Source organism: Episyrphus balteatus, chromosome 4 (assembly GCF_945859705.1).
Source record: "Episyrphus balteatus chromosome 4, idEpiBalt1.1, whole genome shotgun sequence".
NCBI classification, from domain to species: Eukaryota; Metazoa; Arthropoda; class Insecta; order Diptera; family Syrphidae; genus Episyrphus; species Episyrphus balteatus.
In genome coordinates, this window is record NC_079137.1 from 57,764,155 (window position 1) to 57,779,802 (window position 15,648).

Genomic DNA, 15,648 nt, shown 5'->3' on the forward strand with positions numbered 1-15,648 from the left:
ATAAAAGCTAAAAATGCTTAAAAACTAATATTATAATGTTAGACTACGCCAAGTTTAAAATTTTTGCAACATATAATTTTTGCTGTAACTAAGACACCATTTTATGGTGCAGCTTTTATTTCAAATAAAACTCACAAGAAGTTTAATTATTTTGTTGTTGTTCGTCAAGCAATTAAACAAGTTTGAGGCGATCCAGAAGCTTACTTTACAAATTGCAAATTTAAAATTCTGTTCCACTAAACGAATTTCAATAAAAGGAACGAAAAAAAACGCATAACAAAAATAAGTTGTGGATTATTCTAAAAATATAAAAAAATTGTTAAAAATAAACTCTGCTGTAAAGATGAACGTTTTATTATGTATTGTATAGCTAACGGAAAAATTTGTATTCTTTTGATTTAATTAATTAACACACATATTTGGAATTTTGATTCAATTTGATTTTTTTAATTCAGAATTGGTTTTATGTATGCTGACCTGTGTTTTTTTTTTTTACTTTCATAAACTCCAATGAAAGTTTATTTTTAACTTCCTTCAGATACTTTACAACGAAATTTGAGTATAAAAGGATCTTACAATTAAGAAGATCATCAAAAACATTCAACCTCAGTTCAGCTCCACAGTTACTTCTTAAATATTTTAAACAAAATGAAATTTTTTGTTGTTTTATTTCTCATTGGTAAATTAAATTTAAATATTAATAAACGTACATTTTTTAACTAGTTATTTCTATTTAGCTTCAATAATTGAAGTCACATTAGGTCACAACCATTGTGATTACGATTGCAACCAGCAGGATCAACTTCAAACCTGTGTTTACAATGGACAATGTTATTTGGTAATGAAGAATCAATGTGCCCTTCAGAAATACAACTGTCTTAATCCACAAAGAGGTAAGAATAAAATATATTTCCCCCTAAAAATAGTTTAAAAATATTAATCCTAAAATTATTTTATTAACAGCTTTCCACCAAGTTGATCTCTACGAATGCAAAAAAGATTCAGCTCCACAATGTCAACAAGGAGACTATTAAATTAAATGATGAAAAGTATTAATGATGAATTATTAAATAAATTGATCGACTCAAATTAACTAAAAAATGATTTTTCTTTTTTAAAACCAAAAATAGGTTAAAATATTGAAAAAGTTAAGAGTAAAGTTTTGCATTTAAAGTATATGAGAAAAACCCGGCAAAAATCTTGTAAAATCTTTTATTGAACGACGAATTCGTTTCATGCTTCGTTCTTTTTGATTCTCATAGAAACGAGTCACCAAAATAGTAGGCACCTACAACGATGAGTTAGAAACCTAGTACAAAACTCAAATGCTACAAAAGACCTCTTAAGCTAGAAACTCATCACAAATATGTAGCTAAACAAAAATATGATTATTCTATTATATTTAACTAAAGCTTATTTTGCCAAATTTTCTGTCAACCCCTCAGTCTCACTGCCAACTTAACACCACACCATCACTCATCACAATAAAAAAATCCTTTCGCGTTGTCATCATAAAAGCGGATTTTTATTCCTATTATTCCCAAATTCCTTTTATTACTCAACTGATAAGGCATCCAAAAGAAGTGAAAAAAAAAGAAAATATAAAAAAAAGTATAAAAACAAATTAAAAAAACACCAGCCAGAGTGTTAGAACAAAATCCCCATTGGCAGCCAGCCATATACTATTCACATCCCTGAACTCAAATTCCGATCCCATATAATAGCGCACCATTCCAATGTGTTAGTCCTTTTTTTTTTTTTTGTCAGCAAAAGAAAGCAAAGCACAAAACCCATTTTCGACCTCAACAAATCAACTTAATTCCTTTAGTGAGTGCTGCACTTTTGTGTGTTTTTGGCTCTGCCAACAAGAGAGCAGGGGCTCTGAAACTGGCGGTATTGGTATAAGCATTGGTGACAATATTCCGGCCACAAAGGCTCTTTCAATTGGCTCTAAATTTGCTCTCTAATACGAGAGGGCGGCCATATACACATACAAAACGGCAAACGGGGGATTTTGTTTTCTCTAAATGCCGTTATAATTGCGGGCCTGCAACCCCGAGTGTCGTAAAAAAAGGATGAGACCAAAATAATGGCGCATAATGTCCATTATTCGAAAACAAACGACTATCGTGTGTTATTCTGATAACAGAAAGCGGCAGCAACCCAGCAAAGGCATCACAGCTAACCGAGAAAACGTTTAATGGGGTTTGACATTTTCTATTGTGTGTGTGTTCTGGCACAGAGGCTTTGGAATTTGACTAGGTTTTTGGTTGATGGCAGAGGGGTTTCCAGACGATGAGAGCTGGGAAGCTAGGAGACCCAAAAGGATCGGAAGAGAGAGAGAGTCGAGTATAGAACAAAAACATACTATTACACATTGTGTGTGTCGTGTCGTTTTCCATTCTGTTCTATAGCAGAGAGACGGAAACTTTTGGTTTAAAGCTGACATAGAGTCTACTGTTTCAGTGTTATTATGTATGGAAATAGATATGAAGTTCAAGGCAGAAATTTTAGGGGGTAAGGTTATGGGAATCCTCTTTGAATATTAAATTTTGGGTGGGTGGTTGGGTAGCTATATGACACAATGATATGCAATCTCAAAAGTTATGTGCAAAAATTTGAATATGCATTTGCATGAAGAGAATGGGAGACGATATTAATCCTAAGTAATTCGAGAGTCTATATGAATATGGTGTAGGTATATGTGTGGGAAACGTTTGACAAATTAATGTTAAATTAAAACTTAAACTTTTTATTAGTTTAGGTTCAAGTTTTAAGTCTTTATTTTTGTGTTTTTTATAGCTTTTATGGAGATATAAGGAAATAAACTCAATCCATAAATGGGTCTTTAATTCCTCAACCAACACAAAAGTCTTACTTTGTGAAATATCTATAGGTTTTTACCAAAATTAAGTTACAAATAGGTGCAAATTATTCAAAACAAATATCCATTTTATGTAACCTAATATTAAAGACCATTGACAAACTTAAAGAATATATCAATTAACTAATACTTGATCCTACCTGAAAGCCACAAGGAATCTTCTTAACTGCAAGATCGACACAGCTATTGACAAATTGGACAGTTAGGTATACAAAGACCCTTACTTGTTCCTTTCAAGGAACTAGAAGCAGCAGAAGTCTTCAAGGGATAAATATCATATGTTCCATGTCATCCAGAATCTCTACCGCTAATAATCAGAGGGAAGATAACGGGTGAAAGGATTCATAAAAAAGATCATAAGACCAGTAATATGAAAAACCAGGCAGAGACATAGTGATAGTAGTGAATTTCACGCCTAAAATTATTTGCATGCCTATTTTTTGAGGATGGAAAAATGTTACTATTTTGGAGTTATACATTATATTGCCTTAAGGAAAATATTTAAAAAAAAAAAAAGATTTTGAAGCTTTTATATCAAATTTAGGCAGTGGCGTATTGAGGGGGGGGCTCAGGGGGCTCAAGCCCCCCCCAAGCCTCCAAAATCATGTTACTATTTAGCTGATTTCATCATAATCTACATGATTAACTGAAACTTCTTCGTAAATCGTAAAGATTTAGAGGCAGCTCAAATGATCGAGCCCCCTCCAAATTCTTAAATGGTTGTTTGTGTTTGCTTGAGTAAGTGCCTTAGTTGACGTTGAGGTTTGGGATTTTCAGGATTTTAGTCCAATTCAGAATTCTTCAAATAATTTGTTTGTTGTTTTGACGTCGAATAACATCACCGTTAAATTTTGCAAAGCTTCACGTCGTATTTTATTGTCTTGAGTATATTACTTTTTTCAAAAATAATATTTTTCTCAAAGATATTGAAAATACAAATTTTTTATATCTCAATATCTTAGTGGTCAACATAACTAATGGTTTATTTAAGCAAATTCCAGTTTGTGCTTCTGATTTGTATTAAAAAAGGAACTTATTATTAAAAAATATAATATTTCGGATTTAACATCAAAAGAATTTCATTGAAAATTAGTTTTTGAGACTATTACGTTCTGCATTTCACTTTTTGAGCATTCACTTGCGTTGCCGATAGTGAAATTAGGTGTTCTACAATTTTTCACTCATTTCGATTTTGTGATCGAATTCAATTCGCTTTGTTTCTGCTAGTGAACTTGGTATCTTTTTCAATGAATCTCCAATTTTTTGACAAAATATTATCAAAACTTATATTTTTATTGTTTTGTAATGTTTATATTTGTTGTTAATTTAATACAAAATACATAAAACACATGACGCATGAAATATCATGCTTCTGTGTTTGCAACCTCATTCGCTTTACACTTTATCTTTGAAAATTTTTCTTTGAAAATTTGCAATAATATCGCCCATGTTCTGCATTTCACTTACATAATTCACATGTCTCGCAAAATGTGACTTCTTATTTTTTCTTTTAAATTCTGCTTTTTTCCAATAACGTTGCCAATAAAATTGCATCCATGTTCAAAGTAGCAGTAATTTAACTTTAGAAACAAAATAAAAATGGATGATCCTTCAGTTTTGACAGTTCGAAGCATTTTCGAAGTTTTCGAAATCGATCGAAGATCAATTTCACGTGAAATTGAAAAGTAATGCCAGTTCACTTTCGGTCGAATTGCGGAAATATGGGCATTTATACCGAAAAAAGTGATGAGTATAGCTCAAAAACTAGACGTGATAGAAATAAATCTGTAAACAGTTTTGAATTCAGCACATGAAAAAGTTCGAACGAAAAAGTGTTTTTTTTTTAAGATTACTAAACACCTTGTTGTTTGTGTAAAATGTTTGGGATACAAGAACTTGGAAAAATAGCTACTTTGATTGTGAAAGGAGACAGTAGTACGAAGTTGTCGGGAGCAGTAAAATGCTACTAATGCTAAATGCTTGTAGTACATTTACCTTATCAAAAATTTTTGAAAAATTTTTCAGCCCCCCCCAAATTTTTTTCTGGATACGCCACTGAATTTAGGGTACCTAGGTATAAAAATCCATAAGAAAATTAGTTGGCAATCTTATAACGTCAAAAACAGTAATTTTTGAATGATTGTTAAAATTATGCTTCCCAAAAAAATCCAAAAAATAGCGTAGGTATCAATACCTCTTAGAGTATGTTTTATAAGTTTGGCAATGTTCAAGCCAAATTAGACTTTATTTTCAAAATTTTTAAATGAATATGAAAAGTTATATCCAAATCAAAACTCTTACCCTTTTTTATATGAATTTAGGTAGAAACCTACATTTCTAAAGCAAACCTACTTTTCAAACAAAAAATCTATTTAAATGCATATTTTGGGAGCCATTTTCAATACATCAAATATCCTTCAGTATGTCAATTTTCAAAACTTTTTCTGAAAAAAAGAAATAATTTTACTTTAAAATTTGCTTTTCCTTCAAATATACACTGAACCAAATCCTTACGTAAATACAACGAAAAAATTCGTTGAGCCAACGAAAATTTAATTAATTTTCAGCCGATGAAAAATTTAATTGGCTCAACGAAATGGCTTTCATAAAAATTTTTGATCGATAATTAATGAATTTTTACATCACTTTACGAATTTTTTTCATCAATTAACGTAAACTTTCGTAAGCTAACGAATTTTTTCGTTAATTTTACGAATATTTTAATAAAATTACGAAAAAATATTTGTTACTTTTGAAAAGATGAAGCTGAATCAAAATTATTGGAAGTCAGTTTACAATTTTACTTACCTATAAAAAGCTCGAGTAAATGGCCCAAGTACCAGCTAAGTAGAAGTTTTTTATCAGCTTTTTGAGCGCTTGGTTATAAAAACACCACTTTTTTATACCGCTTAATAAGTCTTCGCACTCTCGCGGTTGAATTTAAACTACCAGAAATGCACACAAGAAAAGAAAATACGAGTGCTCTCCTTAGTCTACGTTTTTTTTTATGTAAAGTAACGATTTATTTTCGTTTACTGATGTATTTTTGCGTAAGCTGAAGCTGATGTAATATTTCATTAGTATATGAAGAGTTTTCATAAAAAAAATTCATTTTTTAAACAATTTTTTTCCGTAAAAATGAGTATGAAATTTTTCGTTAAGTGATGAATATTTTCATTAAATTAGATTTCTTGACTCTAAAAAGGAAGAAAAGATTTATGAAATGTTTTCATTAAGTGATGAAGGTTTTCATATTATGAAAAATTACATATTTTCGTTGAGCCAACGAAAGTTTCTTTGGGCCAAAACAATTTTCGTAATTTTACGAAATTTATTATTTTCAGTGTATAACTACCTATTATAATTTTTTTTTATGTCCGAAATTGTACCATATTAAATGATAATTTGTTGCGCAAAAATATTTTTTTTAGCTCCTAAAGTATATCTTTATTATAATATTGTTTTAAAATGCACTACTTTTTGTTGATTTGCTCAAGCGGATGAAAAAAAATTACTTTTTGATTTTGAATTTTTTGAAGTATGTAGGTAGGTACATTTAGCTTTTCAAAAACAATTTTGTATACAAAAAGCTAGATCAAAAAGAGAACTTCCAAGACTTCCCGGGGAAACACACACTGCAAAAAATAAATTTTTTAATTTCGTATTTTTTTTTTCTTTGGTCAAGTAAAATCACTTCGAACTAACTTTTTTAAACAAAACCTTGAATATTGTGAAAAGTTCCAGGCAAAAAAAAAATCAAAAATATCATTTTTGCACACTTTAAACTGGGCGAAGTCTTATCAGTGGATTACAAGTTTCAGTTAAGACAATCCAGTCAGTTTTCCCGTTGAAAACACAAAAATCTAAGACCAAGTCTAAGAAGAAGTCAAGAGGACTTGATAAGGTCTAAAAATTTGTCCTGAAAAGACTACTTAAGTATAATACCTGTTTCTGACAATGTCCACTTTTTACTTTAGTACAAATTAAAAGCATGCAAAAATGTTTGTTATTCTGGAGATGGACGCTCACAACGCGTTAGGCTTTTTTTTTGGTGTTCCTTTGCAGCCTCCGCAAAAAAGAACGTCTGCAAGTGCAAGTTTCTCTTGAACCGTTTTAAAACAAAACCGAGCTATTAAGAGTTTTTCTCTGAGGAAACCCATATTTAAATTAAAGTCTGAATGAGGCTAAGATGATTCGTTATTAGAGTGAAAAAAATAAAATACAATCAATTGACAGCAAAATAGGGTCATATCTGTTCTTACAAACATAGATTATAATACAACTAGCTGACCCGGCGGACTTCGTTCCGCCATTTTTTGTATTTATTTTTAATTTTCGACTCTATAATTAGTTAACATTTTAAATGAAAAAGGGAATCAAAACTAGAAAAGTTCGTAAAATGAGTTTAAAAATATTCACTTTTAAACTTTTAGCAAAAGTGGCCTATGTAAAATATGGCCTATGTTAAAAACGGCCAAAAAACTTGGGACAAAAAAACTTTTTTTTAAATGTTATTCGGTCAAAAATCATTTTAACCCTTTCGGACCCAGCGTTACTCTCATTTAACATTTTCTTAAAAACTCGTAAAAAATATTAAATTAAACAATTTTTTAGGTTTCGATGGCTTAACTGAAAGATAATAATGCCTAGTTACTGGATTATTAAAAAAAGTTAGTCAAATATCATACCTTTAATTTTTTTTATCGAAAAAGGGACTGAAATTGTTGTTTTGTTTTTTTGCTTAGAAGAAGTAGCATACATTATAGTTTCATAAGAAGTTATTTTCTCAGTTCTCCGATTTTTTTGGTGGTCATAGGCAGTGCATGTTACTAACATGTAACATGAGAATAACACATTAGTTTTGCTATTTATTATTTTGGAAAATAACTTTTTGCTATTAATATTTCTTAGTTGTGATGTTTTTGACCCGATAATACCGAAAAAACATTTTTTAATATTGATTTTCATAGCTTGGGTTCGAAAGTGTCAAAATTTAAAAATTTGTAAATGCTTGCGCATGACTAAAGCCTATATTTCCTATAAGCTTGAGATTTTTTGGAGGCTTATAAAAATTTCAAAAAAATTAAAAACTACTTAAAAATGTCCTTAAAAATTAATTGTTTTTCAAAAATTCAAATTTCAAAATCCAGGGCCTATGAAAAAAATCCATATAAGACACCTAAATTTTTTTCTTAGTATCTTTCCAATCGTGTAACTCAAGTTTCCGTAAAAAATTTTCCCTACCTTTAATAAGCCTTTTGTCGAAGTTCTACCAGATGTTTTCACTGCACAAAAACCTTCACAACTTAGTTTTGAAATTTTTTAGAATTTTTGAAATACCTTTTTCAACCTTACAATAAATTTATCTATCATTTAAAAAAAAATTCAACTCTCTACAACTTACCGTTTAGAAAATAGCCTCTTTTTCAATGTCGTGTTACCCCTATTTAACCTATAAAATTTTAAATTTTTTTTTGCCTTAAACCTTCTCCACTTATACCTCTTTGATTTAAAAAAAAAATTAAGAATATAAGTCAGCCGATGTGGCCGGTTAGCGAACGTACACAAAACCAAACTTTAATATATATAATAGATTAGGGTCATACAAGAGGATTCTCACAAATAGTCACCCTCTCTTGAGTATTTTAAAGACGAGTTACTGTTACTGCCTCTTTAAAATATACCAAAACTAAATGAAGGTCTTAAGAAGGTCCAACTGATTCTCAAAATACAAATGAAACCTAGTTTTCTCAGATCTTTTTAAAAAACTAGCTTAACATTTTATAGATAAAAAAATGTAAGGTCTGAAAGTGGTCAAGTAGAAAAAAAAAACAATTTTTAGCCTCTTCGGAATTTTAAAGTAAAAAGATTTTTGAGTAAATTTTAAAAGCTATATTTGAAGTTTGACCATTGGTACCTCCATAAAGGTCCGAAAAGACCTTGAAGAAAAAAAGAATTTAATAAATTTCGTTAACATCACTTTAGACAGTACAAAAAAAGTCAATTTTGACTGTTTTGATGTTGTGACGTGATTAAATCTTTGTTTTCATTCACACATCTTTTAACTCTATATACATTTACATTCACCAACACATAAAACCCACTTCTATTGTCCTTGCAATTGGCCAAGGAAAACAAAAGGACGACGACGCAAAAACGTATATCTTTTGTCCTTTTATCTTCTATGCAGAATGAATGAATGAATGAATGAATATCCCTTCTGTTTGACTGACATTTTGTGTCACCATCACGGTCCTATTTGCTATTAAGCTTGGGACAATAGTTTCAAAGCATAACACTCAAGGGCCACTCCATGATATTGATTCTATATGCCGCCACCACCACCGATGGCCACCGTCCACATTGCTCTCAAGTGCATGTCGATGATAATATTGGAAATTAAAATCGAAAGACACCATCAAGCACATCAACATCAACATAGACGAGAACGAGAGGTCCTTCGTCGTTTCCAATCAAACTCACCTCAGGCACCAAAAAAAAAAAAAAAAACATAGATACAGTCAAGTTGGACGGAGTCGTGTCGGTCGTCGTCAGTCATTGATGTTTGTACGTCACTCAAAACATTTTGTGTCAATTGATTCAAGGGGTCGTTCTTTGGATTTGAACTCAGCTCTCGACTGGTTGCTGGTGGGAATCTGTTATCAAATCGTCGCCTGAGAATTGTTTTGTCGTATACGCCAATTTTGGAATTTTGGGAAATCGCATTTTAAGGTTTGAGCTTTTATAAAAAAAAAACTGGCCGATAGATTCTTTTCAATTTTTAATAGAATATTTTGTGCGATATCTTCTTTATATATATATTGTCAAAATTGTCACATCTATTTTAGTTTTCAAATTATCAAGGTTTTTATCCAAAATCAGTTTGTCGTAAACGCCACCAAAATCAACTTTTTTTCCATCCCGTACACGTACGACAAAGTAGGCGCACGTACAACATTCCAATACTAAAAAATAAATAAAAAAAATTTCACAGTTCGTTTTTATTTATTAATTAAATATTTAAAAAATAGTTTCTTATTAGGTACATAGAAGTAGTATTGGTTTGACTTAGAGGCTCAATTATTAAAATAAATATATTTAAAATAAAGAAAAACCAAAAAATATGACCATAAACATAAAAAAATTTAAAAAATGTCTTAACAAAAAATGAAAGTCATCCCATGGCTATGAAATATGAAAGAAATAAAATAAAAATAAACCAAGTTTGGTTAAATTAATAAATTAATATATGGTCATAAATAAAAGTAAATTAAATAAATATCAAACTAAAGAATTTATTCTAATTTTTTGATTTGAATAACGCTTCATAATATTCTTGGTCTGATTTAGGCATAAATATGAAAAGGCTTTTAATATCAATAATCTTATCCTTAGTTATCGAGTTAGATTTTTTAGTAATTTGAAGACATTGGCTGAATAAATTTACAGGAGTTGCTATGGTAGACTTTTTATATGTTTTAAATATTGATGAGCTTTTATATTCCACTTTTCTACCGCTCGCTTTATAAAATAGTGTAAAAGTATCATCAGTATCATCAATTTGCAAAACAATAACGCAAATTTAGCGAAGAACAATGGCGCCTTAAAAAAATAATTTTCGACCAGCAGGTGTTTTTTGCGAGCGGGTGCAATAACAAAACTCACAGCAACCCTTTTTCGCTTCGTTCACGACAACACGCGTGAACGAAGAGGCGCCACGGGCTCGGCGCCCACGACTACAGTCGACTTGTTGAACTTGTGTGTTCGATACAAGATCAATAAGTATACAGCAATAAAACAGCAACCTTTTTTTCACTTTACTTCGTTGAAGACAGCGCGCGCGAACGAAGTGACAAGATCAATAAGTGTACAACAATAAAACAATAAAACTGCGATCTTTTTTCACTTCGCTCAAGACAACGCGCTTGAACGAAGCGGCGCCCGCGACCGACGGTCGACTTCTTGATCTTGTGTTCGATAGAAGATCAACAAGTGTACATATTTATAAGCGGTACTTGTGACCGAGGATGAGGTCAAGTATCTAGCGGCAGGAACAAACGACAAGAACCATGACAAAATTAAATACAACAATTGAGATGTCTCTCAGATGCACATTTTTCTTCCTTGCACCTCTAGGAATAGTGCAAAACCTCAAGTAGCGCAAAGCTTAATGCAGCCCTTAGTTTTTAAATTCATTGTCCTTATAGCACATGAAGTCCTTATTTTCAATAAATACTTTTCTAGTAGGTTTATTATATTTGTTTATATTCTATTTGGGTCATATACCTACATACATGTAAGACAAAACAAGTTCGAAATTTTCTACCCTATCTGTTTTGTACGACGTACGACAAACCAATACTGAAGAAAAAAAAGCTGAAAAATACATAGAATTTTTGTCGTAAACGCCAAAAGTTGGCGCTTACGACAAACCAACGCTAATCCGATGCTTATTTTGTGGATATACGACAAAATGCACACTAATTATCTCAGTAACGGTAAACGATAGGACAAATCTGATAACAGAAATGAAAAGAGAACGTTCTAAAACCTATTACTACATATCCAGTTTAAAAAAGTGCATTTTGGCGTTTACGACAAAACAACTCTCGGGCGACGAAATCCAAAAGCCAACAATGAATGCCAATGCAAACATAAACAAATCCCACACCACACACAAACACACACACAATTCTATGTCCGAGAATGCGTATGTGTCTGTGTTGGATTGCACTGTCAGCAGAGCAACGAAAAGTTCAATTGTTTTCCGTTTCCCTAAGGACATTATGGTGAGTCGTGAGTATGAAACCTTTTTCCCCAATATATCTCGGATAGTAGACGACACATTCCCACGTAAATGTGGTTTCACCAGAAGTGTGGGGGGGTTGTGGGTCCTTTTGGTCCAAAAACTGATAGAGAATAGAAATTAATCGGTTTGGCTGGACTTTGGGTTATATTGTTTGACCGGCTATTGACAGCCATATAGTTGGCTCTTTTGTCGGAGGTGTTTTCTCTTGTATATTGAGTCCTATTGTCTCTGAATGATAATATCCAATTTCCTTTGTCCGGTTTGTACAATATACCTCGCTCTGTTTTGTTACTTTTGTTATAGGATTTTGTTTTTGTTTGGCGTTCTTCTTCTTCGGCACATATACCTACGATTAGTTTGGTATCGGAATTATTGTTGTTGCTTTTGCTTCGATTAGTACGTGTTGCTTTAATGAAAATAGGAAGATGAAGAGTCCCGGAAAACAAATGAAAAACGAAAATAGAAAAGAAGTTGGAAATTTTTTCTTTCTATGAAAAAATTCATGGAAGTTTTTAGATTCACTCTTTCAAAATACGATCTTCAACCAAAACGTTATTGGAAACTTGAGCTCGAAGATATATGAAAAAAAAAAAAATAATAACTTTAATTTCAAATAACTTTTCAACCAGACATCAAGGAAACTTTTGGTATTCATTTTGAGGTCTCACTCGATGGATTCGCATTTTTGAAAATGCTTTTTTTTTTTTGAAAACTTGAAATAAAAATAGGTTTGTAGTTTTTGTAGTAAAATAGATAAGCTTGTTGACAACAAACTCATATCTTCAAATAAGTAATTGTTTCAAGTCTTGGGTCCGAAGTTATTTGATTCTGAATTTAAGAAAAAAATAACTTGAATTTCGAATAACTTTGCAACCAGACCTCAGAGGAACCTTAGGTTTTCATTTTTTAAAAGCGCTTAAAGAGACCTTTCTTTTGATACCTCACTTGATGGATTTTGAGAAAATTTTTAAAAACTCAATTTTTTTCGACAAGAGGAACCCCTTGTATTTTTTGTCGAAAATCTGAAAAAAAATTGATTTATAATTTTTGTACATAAATGGAAAGAGCTGTTCCCTATAAACTCATATCTTTAAACCAAACTCTATTCCGAGGCTTTAGTCTGAAGATATCTACTTCCGAAACCAATAAAAACCGAACTTGAATACCTATCAAATAAATCTACAAAAAAAAAACTTTTAAAAACTCAATTTTTTTTTTGTCGAAAATCTGAAAAAAATTGATTTATAATTTTTGTACATAAATGGAAAGAGCTGTTCCCTACAAACTCACATCTTTAAACCAAACTCTATTCCGAGGCTTGAGTCTGAAGATATCTACTTCCGAAACCAATAAAAACCGAACTTGAGTATCAAATAACTCTGCAAACAAACCTCAAAGAAACTTTTGGTTTTCTTTCACTATTAGAACTTAAAGCTACCTTTCTTTATTCTTTTGGTATCTAACCCGATGGATTTTTAGAAAATTTTTAAAAATTCTAAAAAAAATTGATTTTGATTTTTTTCACCTAAATGGAAAGAGCTGTACCTTAAAAACTCATATCTTTACATCAAAGTCTGTTCCGAGGCTTGGGCCCGAAGATATCTACTTTCGAATTTATGAAAAACGAACTTGAATTTTAAATAACTGCAACAAGACCTCAAGGAAACTTATGGTTTTCATTGACTAATAATACTTAAAAACCTTTCTTTTAGTGTCTCCCTTCATGGATTTTGAGAAATTTTTTAAAAATTCATTTTTTTTCGACAAAAAAATTTTTAATTTTTGAATCTGAATTGAAAGAGCTATTGCCTACAAACTCATATCTTTAAACAAAAATCTTTTCCAAGGCATGGGTCCGAAGATATCTAGGGGAGAGTGGGGCTAAATGTAACAGGGGTAAGAATTAACAGCTAAAAAAAGCGATGTTCCTTTCAATATTAAGAAACGCGTAAATTAGAAAAATGCTCAATTTTTGCATATCTACCGGCACATTTTCTTCAGATGAAGATTAGACGACAGGGTGAGAAGTTACACTAGTGGTGCCCAAAAAATGCATGTTTGTAACTTTTTTTTTAAATTTTATTTTTGGTCTACCTCTTTACCCGAAAAAGATAGAGTGCTAAGTGTTTTTTTGTTATATGCAACTGTGTTTTGGCTCAAATTGCGTGTATATGTTATGTCTACATCAGTTTCGCTTTTTTTTTAAATTGATTTTATGTGCCAAATTTCATGCTGGGGCTAGTTGTAACATTTTTCCGGGGCAAGTTGTACCATGTAAAAACCTACCTATACTGAAAAATTGTTTACCTAATATAATTATCAACCCTGAATATGAATGCTTGTAATTGAATTTGTATTTATTTTGAAATTGGAAACACATTTTTGAACCACCACTTGAATTCATAAAGCTTATAAAACAATTTATGAATTCGAATAATTTTTATTTAAGACTACTGTCAAATTTTCTCTGGAAATCTTGGATTTGCTCCACTTTTTACAAATTTGCACCAAAATTTCATGACTGAGGTTTGTTTTTATTGTTATTAATTAAAAATAAATAAATATAAACAAATAAAGGTATTTTTCTCTTATTTTTAGTTCTTGGTACAACCTACCCCGGTATGTGTTACACTTTGCCCCGTATGTGGGGTAAGTTGAAACAACACGATTTTTTTTTTGGAAGCTTTATTTTTCAACATTACCGTTATGTTTTGCTAAATTTTTATGATGGATCTTGGAGCTAAAACATGGGTCTTTAATTTAAAAAAGGTCTGGTTGACCCACTTTCAAATTTGTAGGAGAACCATCGATTTTAGAAAAAAGTGTTACATTTGGCCCCACTCTCCCCTACTTCTGAATTTATGAAAAACGAACTTGAATTTCAAATAACTTTGCAAACAGACCTCAAGGAACCTTTTGGTTTTAATTCATTAATAATGCTTAAAGAGACCTTTTATTTGGTGTCTCACTAAAAATTCATTTTTCCCGTGACTTTTTTCGAAAATCTAAGAAATATAAATTTTTAATTTTTGCACCCAGAACTCTGTTTCGAGGCTTGAATCCAAAGATATCTTAAAAAAAAATTAATTAAAATTAAAATAACTCTTGAACCAGACGTCGAAGAAACTTTTCGTTTTAATTTACAAATAGAGTTTAACGAGACCTTAATTTTGAGGTCTCACTCGATGGACGTTTTTCGACAAAGGATACTCCTTACATTTTTTTGAGAAATCTAAAAAAAATAAAGATTTGTAATTTTTGTACCAAATTAGATAGGCCATAAGCCTGTTCATTACAAACTCATATCTTCAAATAAAAAATAAAAAAAAATTTGGAGTCTTGGGTCCGAAGAAAAAAGTCACTTGAATTTCATATAACTCTCGAACAAGAGAACTAGATATCTTAGCAACTTGAAATCTACTTATCTCAATTTACTTCAGTATTAAAGTGTTTAATTAAGCAAGAACCTACCTCAATATCAATGCCATAATATTTATACCAGACAAGGATAGTTTTTTTTTTTTTTTTTTTGTAAAACCAAAACAATCTTAACTAAAAAAAATGAAAGTGAAACTCACTAAAAGATCTATAAATCCAACAAAAGTCCGTTCACCTGTTGATTTATTTGCACGTAGAACAACCCCTATTAAATGGGGGGTAAAAATGAAAGTGAAATCATAACAAACCATTGATATTCGCCATTATGAAAAAAAAAACCATACCTATTCAATTTCTCCAAGTCTCACTTTGAACCAAAAACACCCCCAAAACAAAGTATACCCTTAATCCCCCCAAAACTACCCACTTTAAAACGAACAAATAAAAAAAAAAAATAAAACTCTCCCCACAAACACAATAAAACATTTCGATTCGCTTAGAATTATAAAACCAACAAAGTAAACAAAAAAAAAAAAACCAACTCCCTCTCTTTCAACCCAGCAGGAGCAAAAACCCA